Source organism: Lissotriton vulgaris, chromosome 4_1, assembly GCF_964263255.1.
Source record: "Lissotriton vulgaris chromosome 4_1, aLisVul1.2, whole genome shotgun sequence".
NCBI lineage: Eukaryota > Metazoa > Chordata > Amphibia > Caudata > Salamandridae > Lissotriton > Lissotriton vulgaris.
Window position 1 is genome coordinate 1,195,177,294 of NC_141691.1, and position 17,239 is coordinate 1,195,194,532.

The window sequence follows — 17,239 nt, forward strand, 5'->3', positions numbered from 1 at the left end:
TCTTCCAATGTTTACCAAAGCACTATCTACACTTAAACCTTGAGATTTATGAATTGTCACCGCATACGCCAAACAAACAGGAAACTGTTTTCGGCGAACATATAAGTCTTTTACAAGTAAAAATCTAGCAGAACAACGACTTATTTGTTGTACTTGTTCAATGCCATCAAATTTTATTTTTATAAATTCAATTCCATCTCTATTTCTGTAATTCACAAAATCAACAACATAACCCATTGCTCCATTTACCAGACCGCTTTCAACATTTAAATTCCTTCTCAAAATGATACGACAATTTAAACACACATTCAAAGTCTTTTCAAAACCAGCTGTTTTTGAAATACTTTTCTCCAATGAATGCAATTTAGTTTTCAAATTTTCTGACAAAACAATTGTTGCACCCATATGCTCTATTTTATCTATTGCTTCCAGTTTCACAATCTCTTCATTTTCTAAGTCTAACATTTTTTGGTTGAAGATGGAACATTCTTGCAGAGTTGGCATCAAACATATCCCAGATTTCTTCTCAGTCATTTTTTTAAAAATATTCTCTGGAAGAATGTTTTCATTTGGATACAAATTTGAAATTAATCGACTATGCAAAGCTTTTTTCCCTTTCTCAGTCATTTTTCCAATTCTTACATCTTGTAGAATATTTTTATAATCTTCATCCTTGGCCTGTCGCATATTTTGAAGCAGTTCAGCATATTTAAAATTTAGCCATATATTAACATTTCCAATGCTTCCAAGGGACTTCCTGGTATCTTCATGCGTGAGCATTTTAAACACTGGTTGTCCTTTTACTGGAGTCAACTGCAATAGATCTCCAAAAACAATAATGTGTTTTCCTCCAAATAACACATCATAGTCTGTTTTAAGAATTTCTTGCATTCTCAAATGCACAAAAGCAAGCATTAGATTTGAGACCATGCTTACTTCATCTATGATAAGAAGTTTCATTTTCTTCAAGACTCTTGAAACTTCAGAACACGCATCTCCAGATAGCTTGTTGTAATGCAATTTATTATCATGTTCAACTGGCAGCATCAATAAACGATGTAGAGTAATCCCTTTAATGTTATGTGCTGCCAGACCAGTTGGAGCAGTTACAACACAAAACAGTGGTGAATCAGTCCTTTTCTGCAGATAACTTGCAATGGCTTTAATTAGAAAACTTTTTCCTGTCCCCGCTTCTCCACTTACGTACAATCGGACAGGGTCAAATAATATACATGAGCACTCTTTTTTCTCATGTCTGAATCCATGTTCAATCTGCTCTGTGACTTCATCATATATCTTTTTCTGCTCAATGTTTAGTTGCTTTACCAAATCTTCTAAGTTAACTCCATCCTCTTGAGCTTGTTCCATAGCTCTTTCCACCTCATCCATGGCAGTGGCAGCTTCATTTTGGATAATTGGTCCTCCTAGTGGATCCTGGCTCAATGAAGTAGAACTCTGACTATCTTGAGAACTGTTTCTAGCTATCTCTTCAGCAATTGTAGTTTCTTGCTCCATTTCTTCATTCAACATTTGCAGATAATTTAGAAAAATAGGACATTCTATGGTATCCTTAGTTGCATTAAAAGAGTCTTCATAACAGACAAAATCTCCAAGTAGTTCCTCTTCTGTACGCCATGGCTTAAAGAGTTGCAAAAGAGCTAAATAGTAAAATTCTCTTTTGTCTGGAACTTCACAACTCAATTTTCGATGATTAATCAAATGGCCTTTTTTCTGCTTCACTAGACATCCTTCATAGCCAATGAGTGCATATTTTCCATTATTGATATCTTCTGTGATGTTCCTCTTATAACTGTAGTTTTGAAGAACTTCATACAAACATGTGTTCTCAAGGTGAGTACTTCTATTTGGATAGTATGTATCCAACATATTAGTCTTCAAAATATCTGTACTGTTTGGTTCTTTTTCCGCCAAATATTCAATTTCTTGTACAGATTTCAAAACTCGGTTTCGTGTTACAGCAAGACCAAGACTCACCCAAATGATTGTTCTTGATTTGGCATAGAGACTTGCTGATGATAACCGATCAGAACATTCATATGCTCCAATTTCTCGATGCGACAACATCTTCAGACTGAAACTGTATAATTTCTTGCTTAGACTCTTTTCATGTGAAATGTCCTCCCACATTTCCTTCAGTTCTGTCTTTTCTTTTTTGGTGATGTAAGATGTCACATATCGAGCCACAGCAATAGAGTTGTCAGCAACGAACTGAATATCCATGTTAGCATTCCACATGGACAAAATCACTGGGTTGTAATCGTTGATGTACTTAGATTCTTCATTTCTTTTCAAATTATATGTATTTTTGGGAGATTTCCTCGTCACAGTATGTCGTAGAGATGACATCAAATTATTTACTCTTCCCTTAGAAATCACTGGTCGAGGAAATGCAAAACGACATTTCGTGTAGTACTTTTCCTTGTTTTTAAATTTTCGACGACAGTACTTTCCACAACGATGAGATTGAAAACGTAAAACTTGTTGCCTTAAATTGTTTTCTTCAGTAGATTTTGGAACAGCACATGTTGAATACTCTTCAATGAAACTCATCACTGTTTCATCTGAATCTGATCCAAATTTGGGTGCATCTTTAATCCACAACAACATATGTATATGAGGAGCACCTCTCGCTTGATATTCCTTCCTCCAAAAGAAATCCAAAACCTCTCCAAGGGGAGGATTTTTTTTGTTGGTAATAAAAGACATCATAGCTTCAAATCTATGATTAAAATATCTGCAAACATTCACTGGATCTAAAGAACACAGTTCTCCTGGTGTTTTCAATTCTATATTTCGTATGTTTTCATTTGCCTCCCGTAGAAATTGAAGTAAATCGTCCCATGCATACTCAGCACAGCTAAGAGTGAGGAACCATGTAGGAGTTCCTAAGTTTCTTAGCATACATTTCAATTCTCCATGACGACGAAACCAATACTCGTTGGTTCCACGTTGACATGCCATGAGATTGATTAGCTGAGATTCCAAAATACTGTCTTGCAGATTAACTTTCTCCATAAAGTCCCTTGCACAAACATTCTGCAAATGAGGTCCACTTTTTAATATATGATTAACTGCATAAGAAAGCCCAGACAAATCACTTTCAAATAGTAGATGAAATAAATATGGAATGCATTGACGAAACCTTGGATCTTCTGCATATAATCTTAGAGTCCGGTATTCAGCTGCAGGAATTTGAACTGGTCGATCATCATATCGTCCACCACAACCTGTTGGAAATAATTGTGGAAAACAACGAGCTTCCAAACTTTCTTCCCATACACTAATGGGACTTCCTTTTGCTGCTTTCATTTGAAACAAGTCAATTGCATTTCCCATTACTTCTTTGGAATGCAAAGGATGAACAGTATAATGTTCATATATTTCTTCAGTTCTAGACACATCAACTTTTTCAATTTGACCAACTGAAGAATCACTATCTTCTTCTATAGCTGTTTCCTCTGCTCCAACACTTACATCTTTGTAGTACTCATTGTTTTTGACCAAATACAACGTTGCCTTCTTGACTTTTTTAACATCCACTAAATCTTGCCAAATTTTCTTACTCTTTGTTGGAACCCCATTAACTAGAATAACTAAAGGATCTTCTTCTACTCTTTCTACACCAATTGTATTAATATTTTTCTTTACATCTAGAGGCAAATAAACAACTCTTCCCTTTAATCCTCTCAGTAAATCTGATGGAGGCAATTTCCCTGTCTTAGGCTCCATGCGTACAATAGCCTGAAAAGGATGGACACATTGAATCAAAATAGATTCATAAGTATTTAGATCCATCAATTCAGAAGGAATATCTATCAACTGAAGATTATTATAAACTGCTCTAGCAGGCATTCTATTTTCATTTAATTTTTTCAAACAATAATTACAAATACGCTGATCCAAACTCAAATCAAAAGAATTCTCCACCAACAAATAACTTACAAAATCCTCCCATTGACTATTATTTTCCAATTCACTTTTTGCATATAAATCAACTAACCTGGTCTGAATTTTATAATGAGTCCGTCGACAACACACACAAGTTAAATTAGGCCTCTCACTTGATTTCACCTTAAACTTGATAATTTCCTCATCAAACTTTTCAATACTTGAAATTTGTCCATTATCTTCTGCATTACCATCCATTACTATATCTATTTCTACACTGTCCTCTTTGTTCCCAAAATAACAAAACTCAATTTCTTCACAAATAGTCTTCACATCCACTTCAGATCCATGCAAAAGAGCACTATTTAACTGTTTAAGCTTAAGTGCAGGACTTTTTGCATAATACAACTTCCTCACTAATTTCCTTACGTTATTATGATGCACTGCTAACATCCTAAAATGATGAAAAACACTCCGACAAACTTTTCTAGAAAGACAAGCTAGTGAATGCCCTTGCAAACCTGTGCTTTCTCTCACTCTGCAAGGATCTAACTCTTGCAGGATCTTCATTTTTTGTTTGAGACTTTTTTTACTATATGTACGTAAGAAATTTCGAAGCAAATCGATTGATTCCTGTCGCACACTACAAATACTACTGCATTTCCATGTGTACACTGGACCCTTAGTACGTCTCCCTAAAACTTCATCAGCTAACACCTCTTCTGCATCTCTAGATACAAGTTTCTCTTTTTCCATCACACAACTATCTTTCACCTCATATGCACGACCACTGGTGTCAACTGCATGCACCAAATCATTTTCCTGAAAGTAACTCTCCTCATTGAAAAAAGGCTCAGAACTTGAACTATGCATCCATTCACCAGAAAATACTTCACAAAAATTACTCCGATTAATAATTCTTTTCCATCTACTGTTCGATTTGAAAACATCAATTGCCTTATTAAGTATCCTAATTCTATTGATTATTAAAATAAATAATTTTTTCTTAACTTCAAAAGCCTGATCAACAATCTTTTCTACACTTTTCTTTTTCTTGTAAAAAGCAGCTTTTAGTTTACTTTTCTTATCATTTTTTAGCAAATGTAAAACTACCCTATTGCGAAACATTCTCCTACGAATGTCCCTAAAAACATTTACCCTTCTATTGCTATCCATTCTCTTCTCTCCTGCTCCAATGGAAACATTTTTTGTGGGCTTCTCTTTCCTTTTTAGATTTGTTGACTTTTTCTGTATATTCACATTAGCAATATCATTTTTTTTTCTACGACATATGTTGCGAAGAAAAGACTTAATTGGCTTACCAGAAGCTTTTCTGGTGTTTTTTGAAGTACTTGTTGAAGAGGATTCCATAAACTCTGTTGTTGATGTTCTCCTTTTCCGTATGTTATTTTTGATATTTCTTTGCTTTGAAGGCATTTTTGCTTCCTTTTCAGAAGTTGATTTGAATCTGTTGTTCTGTTAAAAAAACACATGAAAGACCACTATTAGCAAACAACAAAGTAATGTTAAAAAGCAAACAATATATACAATAAATTGCAACATATTTAAGTTTATACAATAGCAACTCATGGCTTTATTTATAAAGGCCTTGCGCCACCAGTGCGTCACTTTTTACCCATGTTTAAAGTAATGCACCAGCTGCACATGGCAATCATAAATAAGGGCCAAATGCAAATACCAATCATTTGCACCCACAAATCGATTTTTGAATAACATGTAAGAAACACTGCGTAGAACCTAAGTACAACCACTCAATATCATCAAACAAAGTCAGGGTCTGATTTATAAAGGCCTTGCGCCACCAGTGCGTCACTTATTACCCATGTTTAAAGTCATGCATCAGCTGCACATGGCATTCATAAATAGGGGCCAAATGCAAATACCAATCAATTGCACCCAAAAATCGATTTTTGAATAACATGTAAGAAACACTGCGCAGAACCTAAGTACAACCACTCAATATCATCAAACAAAGTCAGGGCCTTATTTATGAAAGCCTTGCGCCACCAGTGCGTCACTTATTACCCATGTTTAAAGTCATGCATCAGCTGCACATGGCAATCATAAATAAGGGCCAAATACATATACCAATCAATTGCACCCAAAAATCGATTTTTCAATAACATGTAAGAAACACTGCGCAGATCCTATGTACAACCACTCAATATCATTAAACAAAGTCAGGGTCTCATTTATAAAGGCCTTGCGCCACCAGTGCATCACTTATTACCCATGTTTAAAGTGATGCATCAGCTGCACATGGCATTCATAACTAAGGGCCAAATGCAAATACCAATCAATTACACCCAAAAATCGATTTTTGAATAACATGTAAGAAACACTGCGCAGAACCTATGTACAACCACTCAATATCATCAAACAAAGTCAGGGCCTTATTTATGAAAGCCTTGCGCCACCAGTGCGTTACTTATTACCCATGTTTAAAGTCATGCATCAGCTGCACATGGCAATCATAAATAAGGGCCAAATACATATACCAATCAATTGCATCCAAAAATCGATTTTTGAATAACATGTAAGAAACACTGCGCAGAACCTAAGTACAACCACTCAATATCATCAAACAAATTCAGGGTCTGATTTATAAAGGCCTTGCGCCACCAGTGCATCACTTATTACCCATGTTTAAAGTCATGCATCAGCTGCACATGGCAATCATAAATAAGGGCAAAATACATATACCAATCAATTGCACCCAAAAATCGATTTTTGAATAACATGTAAGAAACACTGCGCAGAACCTAAGTACAACCACTCAATATCATCAAACAAAGTCAGGGCCTTATTTATGAAAGCCTTGCGCCACCAGTGCGTCACTTATTACCCATGTTTAAAGTCATGCATCAGCTGCACATGGCAATCATAAATAAGGGCCAAATACATATACCAATCAATTGCACCCAAAAATCGATTTTTCAATAACATGTAAGAAACACTGCGCAGAACCTAAGTACAACCACTCAATATCATCAAACAAAGTCAGGGTCTGATTTATAAAGGCCTTGCGCCACCAGTGCATCACTTATTACCCATGTTTAAAGTGATGCATCAGCTGCACATGGCAATCATAAAAAAAGGCCAAATAAAAATACCATTCATTTGCACCCAAAATCGATTTTTAAATAACATGTAAGAAACACTGCGCAGAACCTAAGTACAACCACTCAATATCATCAAACAAAGTCAGGGCCTTATTTATGAAAGCCTTGCGCCACCAGTGCGTCACTTATTACCCATGTTTAAAGTCATGCATCAGCTGCACATGGCAATCATAAATAAGGGCCAAATACATATACCAATCAATTGCACCCAAAAATCGATTTTTCAATAACATGTAAGAAACACTGCGCAGAACCTATGTACAACCAATCAATATCATCAAACAAAGTCAGGGCCTTATTTATGAAAGCCTTGCGCCACCAGTGCGTCACTTATTACCCATGTTTAAAGTCATGCATCAGCTACACATGGCAATCATAAAAAAAGGCCAAATAAAAATACCATTCATTTGCACCCAAAATCGATTTTTAAATAACATGTAAGAAACACTGCGCAGAACCTAAGTACAACCACTCAATATCATCAAACAAAGTCAGGGCCTTATTTATGAAAGCCTTGCGCCACCAGTGCGTCACTTATTACCCATGTTTAAAGTCATGCATCAGCTGCACATGGCAATCATAAATAAGGGCCAAATACATATACCAATCAATTGCACCCAAAAATAGATTTTTCAATAACATGTAAGAAACACTGCGCAGAACCTATGTACAACCAATCAATATCATCAAACAAAGTCAGGGCCTTATTTATGAAAGCCTTGCGCCACCAGTGCGTCACTTATTACCCATGTTTAAAGTCATGCATCAGCTGCACATGGCAATCATAAATAAGGGCCAAATACATATACCAATCAATTGCACCCAAAAATCGATTTTTCAATAACATGTAAGAAACACTGCGCAGAACCTATGTACAACCAATCAATATCATCAAACAAAGTCAGGGCCTTATTTATGAAAGCCTTGCGCCACCAGTGCGTCACTTATTACCCATGTTTAAAGTCATGCATCAGCTACACATGGCAATCATAAATAAGGGCCAAATACATATACCAATCAATTGCATCCAAAAATCGATTTTTGAATAACATGTAAGAAACACTGCGCAGAACCTAAGTACAACCACTCAATATCATCAAACAAAGTCAGGGTCTGATTTATAAAGGCCTTGCGCCACCAGTGCATCACTTATTACCCATGTTTAAAGTCATGCATCAGCTGCACATGGCAATCATAAATAAGGGCCAAATACATATACCAATCAATTGCACCCAAAAATCGATTTTTGAATAACATGTAAGAAACACTGCGCAGAACCTAAGTACAACCACTCAATATCATCAAACAAAGTCAGGGCCTTATTTATGAAAGCCTTGCGCCACCAGTGCGTCACTTATTACCCATGTTTAAAGTCATGCATCAGCTGCACATGGCAATCATAAATAAGGGCCAAATACATATACCAATCAATTGCACCCAAAAATCGATTTTTCAATAACATGTAAGAAACACTGCGCAGAACCTATGTACAACCACTCAATATCATCAAACAAAGTCAGGGTCTCATTTATAAAGGCCTTGCGCCACCAGTGCATCACTTATTACCCATGTTTAAAGTGATGCATCAACTGCACATGGCAATCATAAAAAAAGGCCAAATAAAAATACCATTCATTTGCACCCAAAATCGATTTTTAAATAACATGTAAGAAACACTGCGCAGGACTTATATACTAACATACAATTTCACTTCTAAAACATAACTATCTGCTTCCAAATATTCTCCATAGAGCAAATAAATCTCTATCTAAATTAAATGAATCATTACTTACCTTTACAAATGCTTTTGGAGATTGAAAACAGTGTCAGACACACACACCAATTTTTCTTTAGCAGAGGAAAAGGTGTGCTCTCAATACACTGAAACCAAGACTGGCATAGAAAATCTCTATCTTTGTACACATATGCCTTAATTCAACCAATGAAAACTCTTCCCTCACTATTTTCAAACCAACACCCATCCCCCTCTCAAACCTTTCTATCTGTTACCATAGCAACTCCCTCCTAACTGAACTGTAAGGTTCAAAAGTTTATCTTACAATGTTGCAAATTAACTCAGCAAGGATGTTTGACCTCTCAATACAGCAGCCTATACAGGGTATTTTTGCTTTTGGTGACTTTTTTTAAACCATTCAAATTGCTTCTTTCACACAACATAACCATGCACCCTAACTTTCAGTTTTCAACTATCTGAATCCACCAATCATTGCTTGTGATTCAAGAGCAGAGAAACTCCACAATTATTTTTTTGTGAACTCCTACTGTTCCAACTGCCATTTCATTCCCACACTTCATCTGACTGGACCAGAACCTTCTCACATCATGTACTCTGTTTGGATTATTGGACATAGCTACATCCACTGGGCTCAAAGGTATGCAGCTAGCAGAAATTTTCATAACCTTGATTTATCAAATGTGGAAATCAAGTGGATTGGCCACAGAGGATTAAAATGTCACCAATTGATACCATTGGTGAAAACCTTTTTGCATCTGCCAGAACCTGACCTTATAATTGTGCACTGTGGTGGAAACGATCTAGGCACATTAACTGGGGTAGGTCTGGAAATGCTATTAAAGGACACCTTTCATCAATTGATGATACTTTTTCCCCACACTGCCTTGGTATATTCCAATATATGCCAAAGACAGAAATGGAACTGGTCCAACCAATTTGGTCCACAATTTGAGAAAGCACGGAAACATGTAAATAAATCTGTTTCTGCTTACATGAGAGACTATGGAATGGGTTCAATATACAATAATAACTTGCGTTACAACATGCAAGACATCTACAGAGGAGATGGAGTGCACTTCTCAGATGAGGGGAATAGAATATTCCTCCTGAATTTAAGAATGTGTATTGGAACCTACTTGTAGGTACCTAAATCAACCACAGAACCCAAAAGCTCTTCTCAGAGCTACCCTACCTCTGATCATTCAAAGCGTTTATTTTTTTCTAACTTTTTTCACTATTTTTCACCAAAGTACGCTTTCGGGAACGCTTAACGGTGCGCGCACCGGGCGCTCCCCCCGTGGAAAATTACATTTTTTTTTTTTTTTTTTTTTACGTTTATGAGCCTCCTAAGCCCCCCTCAGAAAACCTAGAGGGTCAAGAAGTCTCTACAGTGCCCCCTTCTACCCATACCGAACATTGTTTACCCTCCATCTTGTGTCTCGATTGTACCGAAACACAAAATGGAGGACTCCCGTAACGCTGCCGGTGCGCGTAAAGGAGCGCGCACCGGTAAGCGCTCGATAAAAAAAGGTGGGAAAGCAATTTACAAAAAAACCACTGGAGACACTTTCATCAAATATAGAATAGGCCCTACTACATAGCAGTCCCTCCAATTTACCCAAATTTGGTGAAATTCCATTGAGACATTTAGGCTACAGGCCTCTCTAAATATCCTGAGGTAAATTACATGACAAAAACACACTTGTAATGTTAGAATTTACAACCAATTAAAAAGTATCTTTCATTTTCTACGATTATTTCCTGACGTTTAATTGGTTAAGTACAAGAATATATATAAAAGAAGAGAGGGAAACACAGCCATTTTGACTACTGCTTCCAGAAGTACATTTGAAAACAAATTTCACTGACAACTTCAACTGATTTCTCTAAGGTAAGTTCTAATTATGGAAGTATATTGTACACTTTAAGTTAATTTCTGAAAAAATATTCTGTTAGTGATATGCTATCCCTCTTTAATAGTTAGAGATAGAGATAGACTTCTCTGTAATAGTTATGGATTGAGTTAGGCTTCTCTGGTATACAGTACCCTAACTCTACTAATATAGTTAATTTGTATGCAATTTTCAGAAAGAAAATGGAAGGAGAAAATCAGGCAAATGATACTTCTATCAAAGTAAAGGTGGAAAAACCAGAAGATCAAAAAAAAGAAGTTGATTTCATGGATGACTCTTTGGATGAACAGTTTATAGAATGTTTGGAAGAAATGGAATCATGTACATATAATTATGAGGAAATTCCGGACAATATTATGTTAGAAATTTTATTAAATTATGAAAAAGAATCAGAGGAATAAATTTATCTTTAATAATTTCAAATTGTTTCAGACAATATTCTTTTTTATATGTAATTCATAAAGTATTACCAAAAATGTTTAAAATATAAAGTGAGACTTATAGTATACTGTTCAACTATTTTTCTGTTACATAGTAAGTTTACTCATAGTTACTACCTTTCTCCCACTATATTATCTCATATGAATATTTTACACCTCATTTTCATAAGTGAGCAGGATAGACTACTCATGATCCCCTAGAAATTCTCAGGGAGTGCTTAAAAGATCTGTTTCTCCTTTCCAGACAGACTATGTTATGAATTCCATATACCACAAAAACATACAATAACAACATGCAAGATATCTACAGAGGAGATGGTGTACATTAAATGAAAGTCTCTGCATTGGTACCTACATGTAGGTACTTACATAAAATAAAAAAAAACAATTAATAAACATACAATTTTTTAAAGTGATTATTTTTCCATAGTACCCTCCTTGGAGCGCTTCCCGGTGCGGGCACCGGGCGCTTCCCCCGCGAAAAACGCAAAAAAAAAATTTTTTTTTGAGGCCCCGCGGGGCCCTTTAATGGCCCCCATATCAAACCTAGGGGGTCAGGGGGGGTCTACCCTGCCCCCTTATGGTCAATTCCACCCTTTGTTTTTGCCACCTCTTATGACTAGATTTTACCGATAGACAAGATGGCGGCCGCTCCGGACTGTTTAGAATGTTTACAGACAACTGAGAGCCAATCAGCTTTCTGCGCGCAAGTCGCGTGTCGCGCCTGGAGCGCTCACTGGTGCGCGTACCGGAGCGCGGCTACAGATATATATATTTTTTTGGACGTTAATTTCTCAAAATCCACTGAAGCACATATCTTGAGACATAGCAAAGGCACATCGGGCTACCAGTCCCTACAATTTTGCCAAGTTTGGTGGAAATCCATTCAGCCGTTCGGGCTAAAAGTGAAATCGACCGCCCTATGGAAATTAACATGGGGAAAACGCGTTTTGGGACCCCCCTTTTATCTCGGCCCCCGCTTAACGTATCCCCCCCAAACTTTCAGGGAAAGACCGGAACCCCGCGAGGCCATTTTCAGGAAATTTTCAGGCAGATTCGTCAACCGGCGCCAAAGTTATTCCAAATAGAATTTTGAGATTTAACATTGAAAAAAATCCTAACTATAACTACCTACTGGCGACCGCCAGTAGGTAATATATATACCGCCAGTAGGTAATATATATATATATATATATATATATATATATATATATATATATATATATATATATATATATATATATGCTGCAATTATCCAAGCATTAACCGCCTCCACCAAACCGAGAGTTGCGTCGTCACCATAAGACTCCTTGGATTGAGTCTCTTTCACTCCATTATTCAAACGACCACGCCATGTGAGATTTTCAAAATTTCTTTATTTCTGCCGCCGCCAAACGCGTTTCGACTACACAGTAGCCTTGATCACTGGTTGCGGTTAGGAGAGCGCGCGGCCATTTTTAAAGAAAAAAATATAAGTTCATACTACGTCATTTGCACTACCTGTCAACCGACAGGAAAGACAGACTTAAAATTCACTCTCCGTTGTATGTTCATTCTTTTACACGTTAGCTTCAACATAATTTAATACATTTGTTCAAAATGCATAACGATTACCAGTTAAATCAATTCATGAACAACCTTGTGTTTTTAATAAAGTGCTAGGTGCGAGTATTTGTGATTTTCAACTCCCTTTTGAAAACTTTATCGACAATGACGCGCATTTGAACAATTGCGCGTTGTATGTGCATACTATATACCCATTGTCAATACAATTCACAAGTTAGAAAGTAGCGCCCATGTGGGCTTAGCCTAAACATCTATCGAATTATATTGTTCAATATCAGTTATCTTCCCGGCCACAAAATACTTGATGAGTTACTATCTCATACTCATCTTAAACATTGCACAAAATAAAGCTCAAGTGAGCAAACACACCGGTTGTACCATACATGGAAACAAACAGATAATATACCCAATCATTATAATTCATGTTGACTGCCAAGTGTAAATCCATTATGAAAAAGTACTGTCCGCAAAATGTTAATCATGATCAAAATTAGTTTTCATATGTGTTTGTTAGCAGAAACCACTTATTAATCACCAAGAATTAATATCATAGATGTCTATGTAAATCTTCTTCAATATTAAGACCGTTTGGCTGCTTGGTGTTCAACTTGATTATGTATCTTGATTCAAGTTTTCTTAACTTATTCAGTCTATTGCCCCCTCTTTGACTAGCTGGAATTGAGTCAATTACACAATATGTCAGTCCTTTGACATCCTTATTGTGCATTAATTCGAAATGCCTGGCTACAGGATAAGCCCTGTCGGCATTTTTAATTGCACGCAGGTGCTGTAAGATCCTTTTGTAGGCTTCGTTGATTGTGCTGCCCACATACCGGAGCCCGCAAGGGCACTCGAGAATGTAGATGGCATAATCAGTTTTACATGTATATTTGTTGTTAATCTTTTCCATTCTATTGGAAAGGCCCAATCTGTAGTTGCTACAGTTCACGCCATGATTACATGCCTAGCACTTTGTGCATTTCACGAAGCCATTTTTGTCTAGCCAGGTTTTTTTCGGTTGGGGCTTTTTAAGCATGTTGCTTACCAAACAGTCTTTGAAGGATTTTGCTTTCTTGAATGTAATTTGTGGTCTCTTGGGGACTTCTTTCCCAAGCACTGGGTCGTTTTTAATGATATGCCAATGCTTGTTGAGTATTCTTCTCACCTCAACATGTTGGTTACAAAATCCTGTTATAAATCTGCATTGGTTATCATTCTTGCTCTCTTTTGTATTGCCAAAGAGGATTTGCTCCCTCTTCAGTTTTGAGGCTTTCTGTATTCCCTCTGCTATCCAAGTAGTGGGATAGCCCCGTTCTTTAAATCTTGTACTCAAGGTTTCTAGTTCTTTCTCTGTTTCCACAGGAGTACGGCAATTGCGCATGACTCTGAGGCTCTCCCCATACGGTATGCTACTCTTGAGGGCCATAGGGTGAAAGCTTTTTGCGTACAACAGGGTGTTGCCACTGGTGGGTTTTCTGTAAAGTTTAGTATGAATTTTGCCATGTTCGACATACACTGTTAAATCTAAGAAGTTGACACTATCTTTACTTATGGTACTTGTAAAGGATAAATTTAGCTTGTTCTTCTGAAGCTTTAATATAAAAGCCTTGGCTTCCAGTTCAGAGCCTTTCCAGACCAAAAATAAATCGTCGATAAAACGACTCCAATGGATAATATTTTCATCCCACTCCTTTTGATACTGCGTCCGGACCACCTGCTCCTCCCACCAGCCCATATGCAAATTCGCATAGCTGGGGGCGAAGCAGGTGCCCATGGCAGTACCACACGTCTGATGGAACAGTTGACCATAAAATAGAAAGTAATTACTTGTCAAACAGTTTTCCACCATTCTCAGGAGCATTTGTGTGTGTGACCACAAACTAATGGCTCTTGTACCCAAAAAATGTTTAACGGCACGGATTCCATCCTTATGCCTAATGCCTGTGTACAAGCTGGCCACATCGATAGTAATTAACAAATAGTCATCTTCCCATGGTGTGTCGTATATTTTTTTCAGAAAATCTCCAGTGTCTAACAAAAACGATGGTAACGTCTTTGCCAAAGGATTCAAAAAAGAGTCAACAAATTTGGAAGTATTTTCTAGTGCGCTACCTATTGCTGAGATAATAGGGTGTCCTGGGGGGTTTGATAAATCTTTGTGCACCTTTGGAATTAAATAAAATACAGGTGTGGTTGGCAAATCGATCTTCAAATACATATACTCATCGTGTGTTAGGAGTGAAGAATCGTACCACTGTTTTAGCTCAGCGTTGAAGGTTTCATGACTTTCTATCATTATTTTTTCATCAACGCGTGCATAGCAATGTTTATCATCAAGTTGCCTGTATGCCTCAGATAAATACTTCATTCTGTCCCAAAGGACTACAAGGCCCCCCTTGTCAGCATTACTCACTATGCAATTATTACACTCTAACAGTTTTTTAATTAAAGCATAATATTCTTTTTGCTGTTCGTTATTCACTTTATTTGGATTTATGTCCTTACCCAACTTCTTCAGTTCATTTAAGACCAGTTCATTGTAAACATCAACAGTGTCTTTAGTTGATGATGGTGTAAAACGTGACCTCGGTCTAAAAGATGTTGGGGCATCTTGATTTATGTTGATGTCTTCTTCCCGGGCAATATTGTCTGCAAAGTCTTCAGGTTCCAAATTTTGTGCTTCCATGTTTGTTGCTCTTAATACCATCATTACATCCATGTCCTCCACCCTAGGTTATCCTCAATGGCAGCACCAGCTAGGGGGGCCTCAGAAGTCTTTTGCCTCGGGTTTGCAAGGAAATGTTTTTTAAGTTTAAGTAGTCTTATAAACTTAAAAAGGTCGATACAAGTTTGTACAAAGTCCATGTCAGCCTCTGGGCAAAATGAGAGGCCCAGTTCCAAAATCTTCTGTTCTCTTTCAGTCAATTGGATGTTTGTTAGATTGATGATAGTCATATCCTTGGTGGTGGTCTTTGTTACTTCGTCTGTTTCTTCTTCTGCTTTTGATATCCTCACCCGGCGCTTCGACCCCTTCCGCCATTCAAACTCATGATGTTTTGGAGGACAGAATAAATTCACACTCTACACGCAATGCACAATAATGGCTAGTATAGGAGGAAGCCACGCTGTGATATGATCTCAAGAACATGCGATAACTATCGCCAAAGTAATTTATCAACAGAAAAGTTAGCACTGCCTAACCCCGAATTTTTTCGCTGCGATAGCATGGTATTCACGAGCCCGCACTACATGACAATATTTACAGTGAACGGCGGAGAAAACAGGCGACAACAACATCGCAATTGCGAGAGTTATTCCTCCCTTAACAGGCAATAGCTGTGGATCGGCACATCAGCGCCAGATAACTCACCTTTCTCAACCCAGGCGATATCCCATTGCAAATGTGGCCCTACAAATATAAGGATGTGAGGGTTAGGATGTCAAGTGAATAACAAATGCAGGAGGCATTGTCTGGTTCATTTAACATTTGGCATGCAGCCTGAAAGACTGCTGGGTCAACAGATAGATGGAATGCTGAGGGGTTGGCAGGTTATTAAAAAAATATGACGGGGCTAGGGGTGTTGGGGGTGGGAGTTGTGACCCTCATGGGTATCGGAGCATCATGATCATTGCCTCCATGGCATCTGTGGGTCTTCAGGTGTGGCTCTTGGCTGGGCTCCCTTTCATACTGTGGGTAGCCGTCCTGCTTAGCACCAGCAAAAGGCAGGTGTAAAATTCCTGGTGCTACTGCAGGTTATTCCCTGTTTTTGCTTCGCTTCACAGATCTGGCTCTTCGTTGTGGATGTGATGCTTGGTTTTCTCATGTGATTTTGTACGGGAACGCTTACTCTGCATCTCATTAGTGTTAGCTGGTGGTGTGCACCAGGAAGATAAATTTGGGAGCAGTTATCGCGGGAATACTGGTGTTGTCTGCACTTTGCACAAGCTTGTGAATGGGGTGTTAAATCTATCTCCACTTTTGCTGCATTAAGGTGGAGATAAATCAAAGTTAACTCCTTGTGAATATGCCCCCTGTCTTTCACTCCTCTTCACTCTACACTGTGCTTAAAAAAAGCTACACTTGACACAAAAGATGAACTTTCTGGTCATCACACAAGACACCATAATACTTCTCATATAAGCCACAAAATAAAATCATTTAATTTAAAAATTTCAAAATCAAGCACAACCACTTTAGACGCATGCTACATATCTGCCAAAATGTACTTCTTGGCCTGTTGTTTTCTCCACCTCTGTTTGCATTTTTTCCGTCTTTTGTTCTGATACCCCTTGGTCTTCCTCTGCCACTGGCTCCTGTGTTCTCCTTCTTCTCCCTTATCCTGGAGGATGATCTTGTTGCTTTTAAGAGTCTGTATTCGTCTAAAAAAGTACGCCGTTGTGGAGCAGCTTCTATTTCTGAATTGGAGCTTTCAGAAGATCTTGTAATTTCGGAAACTTCTGAGATAGAGTCATTGGTATCTTCATTTATCTCAACAGTTTTTCTGTGCGGCA